General features: G+C 44.5%; 1 protein-coding gene across 1 annotated transcript in view; it reads right to left on the bottom strand.

Annotated features, from left to right (window-relative positions):
- The window catches only part of SLC39A14 (solute carrier family 39 member 14), a 45153-nt gene extending 39450 nt beyond the window's left edge, over positions 1–5703 (bottom strand). Inside the window, exon 1 of the mRNA XM_068552066.1 lies at positions 5581–5703. The gene's annotated coding sequence lies outside the window, so the exon portion shown is untranslated. The remainder of the gene's footprint in view (positions 1–5580) is intronic.
- Between the last annotated feature and the right edge of the window lie 7861 nt (positions 5704–13564).

Raw genomic sequence — 13564 nt, 5'->3', positions numbered from 1 at the left:
TGACCAAGAGTCTGTGGTGTCTCTTCCCACACTTTTTTTTTTTTTTTTTAAATAAATTTATTTATTTATTCTTGGCTGTGTTGGGTCTTCGTTGCTGCATGCGGGCTTTCTCCAGTTGCGGCGGGTGCTACTCTTCGTTGCAGTTGGCAGGCTTCTCATTGTGGTGGCTTCTTTTGTTGCAGAGCTCGGGCTCTACAGTGCAGGCTCAGTAGGTGTGGTGCACGGGGCTTAGTTGCTTCGCAGCATGTGGGATCTTCCCGGACCAGGGATCGAACCCGTGTCCCCTGCATTGGCAGGCAGATTCTTAACCACCGTACCACCAGAGAAGTCCATTCCCAAACTTCTTTATGCCAGTTGTTTGTTTTTATGATTCTAATTTAATTAAATAGTAACAAATATAAATGGAGAAAAAGTTTTGATTTCTACAAAAATGTAACTAAGTGATCTAGAAGAGCAATTCTGAAATTGTGGTCTTAGATGACACCTAGGGTCACTGAGACTGTTTCAGGTCTGCAAGGTAAAAACTAGTTTTATTATAAAATTAAGATGTTAAAAGCTTTTTCACTCTCATTTTTGAGGCTACGTGAAGTGTGATGAATGTGTGCCTATGCAGTCTTAAGTTTTCTGAAAATTTCTAAGGTAGAAGTTTAGGGTATAAATATGTGTGTTCTCAGAGATTAACTCAGTTTGTTTTCAGAGATTAACTCGGTTTGTCCACTGAGTATTTACCAGCAAATGTATGCTATACCTATTTTAACCTGTTATCTCATTATTATCTAATAAATCATTATTTTGAAATCCTGAAGATGCACAAAAATGTAAAAATAATGCCACTTTTTTGACTTTCTTTTATTTTGGAAAGTTATTTTTCATAAAAATATGCCTTTTATGTTAACATGTAATGACCTTTATTTTATTCATTTAAAATAGTGAATGAATAAACTACTTTTTATATGTTTTAATTTTTAACATGGTAAATAATAGATATAGCCAGTAAATGAAAGACATTAAGGAATCCTAGGATCAAAAAGTCTGAGAACTGCTTATCTAGAAAGATGTGTTACAAATGGAAAAAAAAAAAAGATTAAATTAGGTGTGTGCATTAAAAAAGTAGGATTCTGCACATGGACTGGTTTGCAAATGTCTTAAATTCTTGCTCTATTATTATTTTTTAATGGAGACTAATTAACAGATGTATATATCCTGTCACCCAGCAATCTCACTTCTGAGAATTTCTTCTGTAGTCATACACATAGGAAATGCCATTTGTAAAGTTATTCACTGTAGCACTGTACATAATGACAAAATACTGGAAACAACCCAAGTTGGGGGAGAGAGGGAGGCAACATATGTTGGTTTAAAAATTACTTTTGCTTTCCTATTCTGGAATAATATGCAGCTATGGTAAAGGAATAATAAAAGTATTTCTGTGCCGATGGAGAAAGATCTAGAATAGCTGCTAGGTGAAAAAAGCAAGGTGCTAAACAATGCCTAAAATGTTAACTTATAGCATTTGTAAAAATGGGGTGCGGTGGGCAGAGGTGAGACTTTTCACTGTATGGGGTTGAGGGGGGATGTGTGGTTGCTTTTTCAACTTTTTTATCCTCCTGATCTTTGAACTATGTGAATATATAGCCTAGTGAAAAAATTTTTTTCCATTAAAAATTTTTTTCTTCCAGTTTTATTGAGATATAATTGACATATGGTGAAAAAAAATTGATAAAAGAAAAGAAACAAAAAAATCACAGGTGTGATTTTTATATACAAACAATTTGCAAGTTTAATTAGGGGACCTAGAGACCCAAAGAAAAAGGCTTAGCCCTAAATCAAGCTTTGGCAAATAAAGATATATGCACATTGGGGGTGGGGGAATTGGATGAAGGCAGCCAAAAGGTACAAACTTCCAGTTATAAGAAAAATAAGTACTAGGGAAGTAATGTACAGCACGGTAAATATAATTAACACTGCTGTAGGTTATATACGAAAGTTGAGATTAAATCCTAAGAGTTCTCATCACAAGGAAAACAAATTTGTTTCTATTTCTTTAATCTTTTATCTCTATGAGATGCTGTATGTTCATTAAATTTATTGTGGCACTCACTTCATAACTGTATATAAATCAAACCATTATGCTGTACACCTTAAACTTACACAGTGCTGTATGTCAGTTATATCTCAATAAAACTGGAAGAAAAAAATGCATGCACATGTTTTTAAGGAAAAATGAATTGTTTGAAACATGGATTTTTAAAAAAATTCCCAACGTTTAGCTGACATTTTTTATTAATTACTAATTCTAAGTGCATTGAGTAAGAGTCTCTAGGGACCCAATGGTAATAAATTGGGTCAGTCACATTCTCATTCCGCCAAACCCCAGGACTCTCCTGGGCCTGAGGCTGGAGGAACGTTAGGAGGCCCGGTGATACAGTCAGATCTGAGGCAGGGAATTTGGTTTCCCACATAGGGGCATGCCAAGCGCTCTCTCCAGGCTGATTCTGTGGCCACCTTCCCTCCCACATGGGGCTCTCCCTCTGGATCTCACCCGGGGCCCAACAAGGGGTCCCCCCTGGGAGCCTCGATGGCCACAGTAAGGGAGAGAACAAGGCAGCTGGGCCTCGGACACCTTGTGGTGAGGTTGCCCTGCTTGCCCCCAGGAGGGCACGAGGCCCCTGGCTGGCGGTAGACTCTGGACTCCTTATCTGCAGGCATTCTGCCAGCCCGCCAGCCTCGAGGTCAGCAAAGTCCCATTTGTAGACATCGAGAGTCCTGCCTGGGGCCCCATCATCATGACCCTTCCTCAGCCACTCCCCACCCTCCTATGTCTCCAGGGAGTCAGGAAGAGAGGGGTGAAGACTCCTCCAGAAGAAATTTCTATCCACACAAGCAGAGAACTTCCCAAATAAGCACAGGGACAACTGGCTCCTTTTTCTTCATGTTTTCAAGGAAAAGTCTAGGATTATCAGCAATTTTATCATCACACTTAGGAATAAAAACTGCACCTTTCTTTGGTCCTCTCAATCAAGCCTCTTGGCCACTAGCAAACAATGTGACTTGGAAACACCAGTTAACCTCTCTAGATCCAGTTTCTTTAGTTGTAAAACAAAGGGCCTAGACGCGAAGATTCCCAAAGTCCCGCCAGTTCAATATCCTATCATGGGTGGTTCTGCAAAACGCTTAAGCATTATTTTCTGCAGGCATCAAGTACGAAAAGGCTAAATTATTCTGGAGGAGATCTCAATTTCCAGACATATACGTCTGTTCATGGCACTACCACTTAGATCGCAAGATCCTGTAAATATTGGACATGGATTGACGGTCCTCCTGCAACTGAGGGAGGAGTGAACAGGTAAGGAAGAGAAGAAGAAGGTGGAAAGGGTTTGAAAACCGAACCAGCCCAGTGACTGATAATTTACTGTGCGTGCGCATGCGCGAACACACACGCACGCATGCGTGCAGATACACACGCAGTGTTGGTCCTTCCCGCCTATTATCAGCCCAGAAAAGGAGTATCTCCGTTACCTGAAAGAATCAGAGTAGCTCCCAAAACCAAAGGTGGAAAAAAAGTCTTTGTGGGACAGTGAATATGTGGAACAATCCCCGGCAGGCCACAGAAAAGAGGCCTACCCGGAAAGGCATGGAAATTGCATCCATGTTCCCAAGGAGGTGACGAATCAACCCTACATCTGGGCTCATACCATTCCTACAACCCAACCTACCTATCAGCTCCTGGGATCCCCTAAATAATCCACTCCATCCCAGAGATGATGATGATAATGATGATGTAGATGATCACAAACCTCTACTATGCTCCAGGCACAACCACAACATGATGCACAGCAGTGAGGACAGGTCTACGGAAGTTAAGAAATGTCTCCTGCTGGAGAGTGATGGGGCCAGGATGTGAACAGATTTACCTGGCTCAAAAGCCTGGAATTCTCCTGTCACCTTGTACCATCGCTAGTAGAGTGCTGTCTTCTCTGAACTTGAACAAACACAACAGTGTGACCTCTCTTGTGTCTTATTCTTTATGTATGAATGTTCTTTCTCCCCCCCAACAAGTGTCTCCAGGAGCCAGGCCCCATCCCCTCTTTGCACTCTCCAGTGGCCAAGTGCAGAGCCAAACACAGACCAGGCACTGTGTATTTACATACTGAAGTGATGAAATACTGAGAGCCACGGGGCCCTGGTACCTCAACGTAGTCTTCTTGCCTAAATGACAAGGCCAATCATTCTGTTTGGTGCTCTCTAGTCACACCTGCAACCCAGGAAGAGCACCACTAGTCTATACAGTGGCTATCACACAATTTATGAAAAACTCACCTCTGAGCCTCCAACAGGAAATGGAATATGCAGTTTTTAATTTCAGGTGCTAAAAGTTATGATTCTCGACATTCTTTTTCTTGCTTCATCAAGTTTCTCTCAGTTTTTATGGCTCTTGTTTTAAGAGTTAAGGATTAATCGTAGATGCTATGGGTAAGAGTCCACAGATCTAATCTGACTCCTTCTTCCAGACACAGGGCAAGTTAGGAACAGAGCTGGGACAGTGACCAGGAAGCCAGGCCAGTACCCACCACATTACCACCACCATTTCCCAGCAGCCGACCTAACTGGCCTGGGGTTCCTAGGAAAGAGTGACTCCAGACAAAACCAAGCCCAGGGAGGCTCCAGGAGGAAGGGTCAGGTCAAAGCTGCTCCTCCCCCCACCCTTTCTTAGGCCCCCAGGAAAGCCCTCAGCCACTCTCCAAATCATGCTCACATACTCACGGACACCCAGGCCCTAGCAGACTCTAGATCCTCAAAACTGAAGCCACAAGCCAGAGCTGCGGAAAATTTCTTGACTCAATTGGACCCCAGGATCACACTATAGACTGCTTGGATGGTATTTTTTCCCATTGCCCTAACCCACCAAGAGAGGGCAGCCTGAGCCAGACCACCTAACCCGGTCGGTAGGGACCAAAAGTAGCTAAAAAGCCATGCCCTCGGGATAAGCCAGGTCGGAGTTTAGTTAGTCCCTCCTTTGCCATCCTCCAGCTCCTGCTCCGGGCCGGCCGGAAGATACGGGTCATTTATCTCCAGCTGGGAGGTGGTCTGGCCAGGGTGGGGTGAGGGACTCAGTTCCTGAAAAGCAAAGTCCAGACACCAGTGCACCATCAGAGCCGCCCCGAGAGCTGACCACCAGATTTGCCCATCTACTCTCTCCTTTTTCTGAGCTCGAGTTCATGGGCTCCAGGAAACCTCTCAGTCTTTTAGTGCGGCTATCGACATCCTGCTCCGGCTCCCACATCCCGCGCTCTCCAGCCAAAGGGACCGTAGCTGCGCCTTCTCTTCCCTCGCCACCAAGTAACCCTCGTTGTGGCACCGCGGCCAGGTAGCCAGGTGTCGCCTCCATCCAGCGTCCCGGTCCGCATGCGGGTGCGCCGGAGTGACTTCCGAAACCGCGGCCGGGCTCGGGGTCCTCGGCGCAGCCGTACCCCCACCCCCACCCGGTGACCCCGAGCCCCGGAGGCGCACTGCTCCCGCGCGCGATGCCCCATCCCCGGGGCACGGAGCCGCCCCTCCCACACGCCCTCCCCACCTCACCTGAAGCTGGGCGGACGCCACTTGGCCCGGCGGCCCGAAGCGACAGCAGCAGCGGCAGCAGCAGCGCAGCTAGGTCGGCGTGCCCGCGCAGGGAGGCCGCCTGCCCTCACCGCCCGGCCTGCGTCCTTCCCCCGCGCGGCGCGCATGCCCCGCTATATACCCTGCGCGTCACGGCCGGGCCCGCCCCCGCTCTCGCCCCGCCCCCGCCCCACCCCACTCTCCCCAGGGCCTGCCACGTGGGGCCCTGGCTGGCTGTAGGGCTACGTGTGTGAGCTGGCTGCCAGCCGCCCGCTAGACCCGACCAGCGCTTGGCTCGCCCAGGCTTGCGGGGCGAGCCAGCGCCCTTCTGCGCCTAGCCCGCCGAGAGCCCAGCTTCATCTCGTAGCCCTGCCGCGAATTCCATCCCACAGGCTCCTCCTTCCTCTGGAAACCTCCCATTAAGACCTTTCCCTCCTTATGTGGGAAGTTCTCACAACCCGGCCTCCATCTCCTCGGAGTAACACTGCTACCCACCTAATATGTATATATATATCTTAACACTTCTGATTAATGTAAAAAGCTCGATTCTGAAATACTCCCTGGGAGGGGACGTACCCATAGATAATGTTTTTTCTGCATTTTCCCACCAGGCGAAAGAACAAAAAATTCCTGTTCAAGTTCTAAATAAGCCATATTATATACTCACTTTCGAATTAGATGTCGCACCACATATTGCTTAACCGAAAGCTGGGAGAAATGTTAATTTTTGTGTGAGAAGTGTCCGAGGAGTCTTTTCTGATGTGGAGTAGTTCTATTGAGATGGATATCAAGCCTCGGAAATGCAAATTTCTTGAGAAAATAAGCCACCAATTAAATTCCCATTGTTCTGTTCTGCTGGACGTCACGATTATTTCCTCTGCAGCTAAGCCAGCTGCCACCTCGGTCTGTGGGACCCAAAGGAAGGGCTTTCTAAGCAGAATTGTAGCCTGTTAGTACCCAAGTTCCTGTTCCAGCTCAATGACTGGTGCTCAGCCGACACTAAGTGTCTCTGTATTTGCACAGGGAAGGGGGACCACATCCCACTCTGCAAGTCCTGGGGAAAGGAAGGCCCATGATGGCAGTGCTTGTGATGAAAAGCAAGCAGACAATCCCTGGAGTGGGTGGCAGGAAGAATCCAGGCCTCAGTGGCAGCCTGTTCCTCCTTAGGAGGAAGGTAGAGAGGGAAAAAGAGAGAAAGCACTGAAGCAAAGCCAGAGCAGGCCAGATTGTTTATGCCACTCTTGAAGAGACTAGCTGGGCCGTGGGTTTTTCTAAAATTTAATTATCCTCACCCTGCAATTACAGTGCTCCAGTTGAGTAAGAGGTGGGGTGATACTCCTCTCATTTTCCAAGAGATTTCAAAGTAATTGTATCTCTCGCACAATCTCCCTCAGAGCCCCTTCATCTTTGCAATAACCCTTTATATTTGTCTTTCTTGGTTAAGCTCGAGTATTTTTCAGACATTATGTCATTCATTTGGGACTCTCAACCCCAAATCCAATGGGCTGTCAGAAGTGGCCCAGTCTCTACCATGCCTTCCTTTTCTTGAAGTTCTGGAAAAGGAATGAGAAACTTACCCAGTGATTAAGTAAAACAAGCATGCTTCTAACACACGGAGCTCTGAAAAGTTTGAAGCCCATAAATACACATTACAAAGAGGTGTTAAACTCTTCTTAAAAAACTGAGGTCTAAAAGCAATCCCAAAGGCTCTTCCAGGCAATGTGTCAATACTACAAACAGGGGGGAAGGTACCTTCAGAGAAACGGGAGGGGAGGCAGGACAAGACACCCCACCACAGGCCCTATCACAGCATTCTCACTGGTTTGCAACCAGCAAGGGGTAGAGCTGCCAAAGTCCACCAGAGCTGATAAGCTATCAGTAATCCATTAGGGAATTCAATTAATTATTAACACAGCTAAAAATCAAAAGGTCTTAACTCTCCATAGCCACCCCCACACAAAATTCTTTAGGTATACCCAAAGTCCTGCCTTGTCCCACGGTCTTTCCTGCCTAGTGACAGGTTTGGAGCCCCAATTCTATTTTTCTCTCTACCTGATATAGCCCTTTCTCCTCTTATTTCCCCATTTCCACTTGTTAAAGTTCTAACTCTTCAGAGCCACCTCCCTTCAGAAAGATTCTTGATTCTCCTGAAGCGTATTTGACCTACCTTTTCAAACTCTTTTTACTGTAACCCACAGTAAAAAATATTTTACACTGCATCTCCAGTACAAATAACAACATAGCGAACAAAAATCTTACAAAACTTCCTTAGTATAGTCAACGTTCTGATATTTTATATTGTTTCAATTTTTAAAAAGTGGTAACAAACCCACTAAATTGATTTCATTGGATCATGATTCACAGAATTAAAACATTTTATATGGTTTATGTACTTGCTTTTCCCCTTAAAAATTATTTCATTTCCATCTCTAACCTCTTTACTGGACCTTAATCTGTCTTGCTTACCAAAGATTTCTGTATATACCTGCATCCCCTAACATAACATCTTGCACATAACAGATGCTCAATAAAATATTAGTTGGATGAATGAACAGGTCAGCTCACTAAAAGTTTGATGTTGGGCAATAGTTAAGGAAGTAAACATAAAAATCTGACATTTTCATGACTGCTATTTCTCTTCTGACAAGATGCCACAGCCGCCTGCCTTTTCAAAAGATATGCAGACAGATTTCTTGTAGCTGAAGTGAGTGGAACAGCCTTGAGAAAGAAGCCAGGGAAATGAGACCCTGGCCCAGAGTGTACAAAGTGGGACTGGGGACTCGAAATCAAAGCCCGCTCTGTGGTGTGTTGACAAGGTAGACAACTTGATCAGCAGGGTGGGGCAAAGATCCCCCTTCCACCCCCCAGCTATCACGCGAGCTCTAGAGACTGAAGAGAGAAACCAATGGCGAGGTTTCCAAGACACTTTAAGGGGAAAAATGAGTTTTCGATGTTTCGGCATGTCTTAACGAATTCAAGAGGATCAGAAGGAATGTGAAGGTTCTAGTTTACCCAAAATCGTGCCAGAGGACTAGCACCCCACACTCTGGCAGACAAAAGAAAACATCTTTAGAAGCCACATTCGTCATTTCTGTTATCATCCGATGGTTTCAGCAGGCAAAAAAAGATAACTGGGAAAAATAACACTTGGTTCAGTAGCAAGTTATCTATAGGAATTTGTTCATTTCATCTAAGATACCTAATTCGTTGGCACTTAATTGTTCATAGTATTCCTTTATAATCCTTTTAATTTCTGTAAGGTTAGTAGTCCTCTCTTTTCTTTTTTCTTCCCCTGGCCAATCTAGCTAAAGGTGTGCCAATTCTGTTAATCTAAGGAACCAACTTTTGGTTTTGCTGATTTTCTGTATTATTTTTCTATTCTCTATCTCATTAATTTCTGCTCTGATCTTTATTAGAAAATTTCGTTATTTTGGTCATCTTTTTATTTATTTACTTATTTATTTTTGGCCGCGTTGGGTCTTCACTGCTGCCCGCAGGCTTTCTCTAGTTGCGGCAAGCGGGGGCTACTCTTCGATGTGGTGCGTGGGCTTCTCACTGCAGTGGCTTCTCTTACTGCGGAGCACGGGCCCTAGGCGCACAGGCTTCAGTAGTTGTGGCAGGCGGGCTTCAGTAGTCGTGGCACGCGGGCTCAGTAGTTGTGGCGCACGGGCTTAGTTGCTCCACAGCATGTGGGATCTTCCCAGACCAGGGCTCGAACCCATGTCCCCTGCATTGGCAGGCGGATTCTTAACCACTGCGCCACCAGGGAAGTCCCAGTCCTCATCTTTGAATGAATGTTTAGATGGGAACAGAATTCCAAGTTGACTCTGCATTTTTAAGTTATTATTCCTTCTGTCTTAAGCATCTGTTGTGGTTGATAACAAGTCTGCTGCCAGTCTAATTCTTTTATAAGCAATCTCTCTGGTTGTTTTTAACATGCTGTCTTTGGGGCTTCCCTGGTGGCGCAGTCGTTGAGGACCTGCCTGCCAATGCAGGGGACACGGGTTCGAGCCCTGGTCTGGGAAGACCCCACATGCCGTGGAGCAACTAGGCCCGTGAGCCACAATTACTGAGCCTGCGCGTCTGGAGCCTGTGCTCCGCAACAAGAGAGGCCGCGATAGTGAGAGGCCCGCGCACCGCGATGAAGAGTGGCCCCCGCTTGCAACAACTGGAGAAAGCCCTCGCACAGAAACGAAGACCCAACACAGCCATAAATAAATAAATAAATAGATAGATAAAAAATTAAAAAAAAAATGTTAAAGATTCTGTCCTTGGTGTTCTGTAGTTTCACTACAGTACATCTAGGAGTGGTTGTGCTTTTCTCTATCCTCAATGAGTTTCTTCAGGTAGAGGATTCATATTTGTCTCTCATTCTGGAAAACTCTGTCTTCATATCGTCCATAATTGTGTGACTTATTCTATTTTAACCTGCAGGAACTCCTATTAGACCTTCTCATTCTCTCCTATATCTTCTCTTCCATAGTTCCCATTTATACCTCTGTGTGCTGCAATCCAGTTGATTAGTTGTTTCTCCAGGGCTCTGGGCTCTCACCAGTCTGGGCCAATCTTCATGGTAATTTGTCAGCATGTGGTCCTTCCACATGCTAATATGAATTCAGGCTGCACACACCTGTCTGTGGCCCAAGCTTGGGGATTTCTCATAAATGCCTTTTGTCTAACTTTCTTGCTGCTGCCCCAGGATGGTTGGCACGGACCTTCTACTCTACACCCCTTCCAGGCTCCAGCTCTCTATCTAGGAGAATTCACCCCAGCAATCCTGCACCTCATAAGGTCTAACGCTGCATCTTCTATCCTTATCTGAAATGAAAAAGCTCAGTGCTCCTGTCCCTGCATTTTGTCCATAACCCTGGGATGCTGTGTTGGCATCAACTGTAACCACTCTGGCTTCCCTTTCTTTCTTGTGCCTCAATATCTTCCCTCCTTCCTCCTTCCCTACCATCTTTCTCTCTTCCCTTGTTCCATTTCCTGAAAATCCAGCTACTTAACATAAAAAAATTTTTTTTTTCTATTTCGGCCAACCTTCGTCAGTATGGTCAGCTCAAGTCTGCTGTGTTGCCAGAAGTCTCCCGTACTCATTCTTCTTCTTTCTTTTTGTGCCGCGCAGCTTGGGGGATTCTCAGTTCCCTAACCAGGGATCCAGGGATTGAACCCCAGCCAGGGCAGTGAAGGCGCCAAATCCTAACCTCTAGACCAGCAAGGAACACCCACACTTACTCATTCTTAAAAATATGTATTTTTTAGAATAGCTTTAGGTTCACAGCACAGTTTGCAGAGGGTAAAGATTTCCCGTATACGTACAGCCTCCCCCATTATCAACATCCCCCACAAGAATGGTACATGTGTTACAATTAGTGAACCTACATCAACTTATCATAATCACCTAAAGTCCCAGTTTACATCAGGGTTCATGCTTAGTGTTTCACAGTCTATGGGTTTACACAAATATATAATGACATGTATCCACCAATACAATATCATACAGAATAGTTTCCTTGCCCTAAAAATCCTCTGTGCTCTGCCCACTCATCCCTCCTCTCCCCTAACCCCTGACCCTTTCACTGTCTCTATAGTTTTTACCTTTTCCAGAATGTTATATAGTTGGAATCATACAGTATGTAACCTTTTCAGATTGGCTTCTTTCACTCAGTAATATGCATTTACGTTTCCTGCAGGTCTTTCCAATAGCTTGATAGCTCATTGCTTTTTAGCACTGAATAAGATTCCATTGTCTTGTCGTACCATAGTTTATCTATTCACCTACTGATGGACACCTGGGTTGCTTACAAGTTTTGGCAATTATGGATAAAGCTGCTTTAAACATTCATGTGTAGGTTTCTGTGTGGACAAAAGTTGTAAACTCATTTGGGCAAATACCAAGCAGTGTGACCGCTTGATCATATGATAAGAATATGTTTAGTTTTGTAAGAAACTACCAAACTGTCTTCCAAAGCGGCTATACTATTTCACATTCCCTCAGGCAACGATGAGTTCATGTTGTTCCACATCCTCACCAGCATTTGGTGTTGTCAGTGTTTTGGATTTTGGCTATTCTAATAGGTGTGCAGTGGTATCTCATTTTAATTTGTAATTCTCTAATGACATATGCTGTGGAGCATCAACACATGATGTTTGAGCCCTGGTCCGGGAAGATCCCACATGCCACAGAGCAACTAAGCCTGTGCGCCACAACTACTGAGCCTGCGCTCTGGAGCCCACGTGCCACAACCACTGAAGCCCGCGCGCCTAGAGCCCGTGCTCCGCAACAAGAGAAGCCACCGCAATGAGAAGCCCGTGCACCGCGACGAAGAGTAGCCCCCGCTCGCCGCCAACTAGAGAAAGCCCGCGCAGCAACAAAGACCCAATGCAGCCAGTAAATAAATAAATAAAATTTTTTAAAAAAGAAATTTTTTTTAATTTTAAAAAATTAAAAAAAAAGAAATTGGGTTCTTTCTAGAATGAGTTCAAGAAGCACTGCACCATTTAAGATGGAGTTTCTAAATAAATAGAAAAGGACGTAGTGGTGAGGCAGGCAGCCAGGGTGCTTTGGGAAGGTATTTTTAAAGGTTACATACACGCCATGAGGTACATGCAAAGAAGGGCAAGCATTAGGAAAAGGTGAGAAGGGAGGGCCACCCTTAGGAGCTGGGTCTCACTTAGGCTAACAGAAATTGTCTGATGCGAAAAGAGATTTTTGAAAACAAGACAAAACACACACACACACACACACACACACAGAGTTGCCTCATTTGTCCCAGAAGTAAGACTGTTAGCGTCTTTTCCAAGAAATCTTACTGCCAGATCTCAGTGAAATTACCTGGGTACTAATACTGGAGCTGCATCCAGCATGCCTAGTAACAAATTAATAATTTTAACAAGTGTTACAGCTCTACAAAGGAAAAGAACTATATCAGTATCATATGTCAATGACATTATTTCAAACACAACTACACATTTATACAAATTTGTTTTTATTTATCTCCCACCCCATGACCCAGTCATTTCACATTAAGACTGAAAAAACAAGACAAGAAAACCGGAATAAAAAGTGAAATTTTTGTATTATATTCAAGTATTTGTCTTTTCTGATTATATAAGAGAAAATGAGTATTAGGAAATCTAACTTCAAAAGAGAAATTCAAAATGCTTCCAAAGAGAATCAGAGACTGTTAAGCCAAAAACCAGTGATCCAATGTGTCTGACTCCATGGTGTTTAAATCCCAGGTCTCAGCCTTCCTCTGTCCCTCACTCCAAATGGAACCAAAGCGCACTTGAGACCACTGACACCCAGAGCCGCTCAGCCTCTGCGAACGCAATGCTTGCTCAGTTTTCTTCTAAAGATTTTTAAGCTGAAGTTTCTCTTCTCACACACTGTCATATAAAATAGGGATTTCTGCTTCACCCCCTCCCTGCCATCATACCAAAAAATAAATAAATGCAAATGTGAAAAGATTAAATGTAACTGTCTTTTAAAACCCAGGTAAAGCAAGATATGACTGAATTAGCCCTGAAGGGACTGGAAATTTTTTAAACGGGGAAAAATAAACACACAAAAACAGTGCTTCCCCAAAACACTGAAACCCACAGACACAGTGACAACTTTCTAAACTGAAACGTCTGGACTTTGGAAGGAGTGTCATGTTTCCCAAAGCCAACTTCTAGAAATCGTAACATGGATTCAGAAAAACTCCTAACAAAATGAGCCAACAGCCGGGAAGAGGGTATTGAGCAAGGGAAATGAGTGATTCAATTTGCAAACATATCAACAGAAAAGAAGGTGACACACTGGGGAGAAAGGGTCAAGAAAAGCTCATGCCCCATTATGAACCTTCCAAGCTGCTGAATTTCACAGGTTCTGATGCTTAATTTTTAAAAAACTGAAACTTACTAAAGATCAGTAACCGGAGCAAAGCTGTCTTTGTGCCTGAGTGTGTGTGTATGCGGCGGG

Source organism: Eschrichtius robustus, chromosome 10 (genome assembly GCF_028021215.1).
Source record: "Eschrichtius robustus isolate mEscRob2 chromosome 10, mEscRob2.pri, whole genome shotgun sequence".
Lineage (NCBI taxonomy): Eukaryota > Metazoa > Chordata > Mammalia > Artiodactyla > Eschrichtiidae > Eschrichtius > Eschrichtius robustus.
This window is presented reverse-complemented; position numbering and strand designations above follow the sequence as displayed.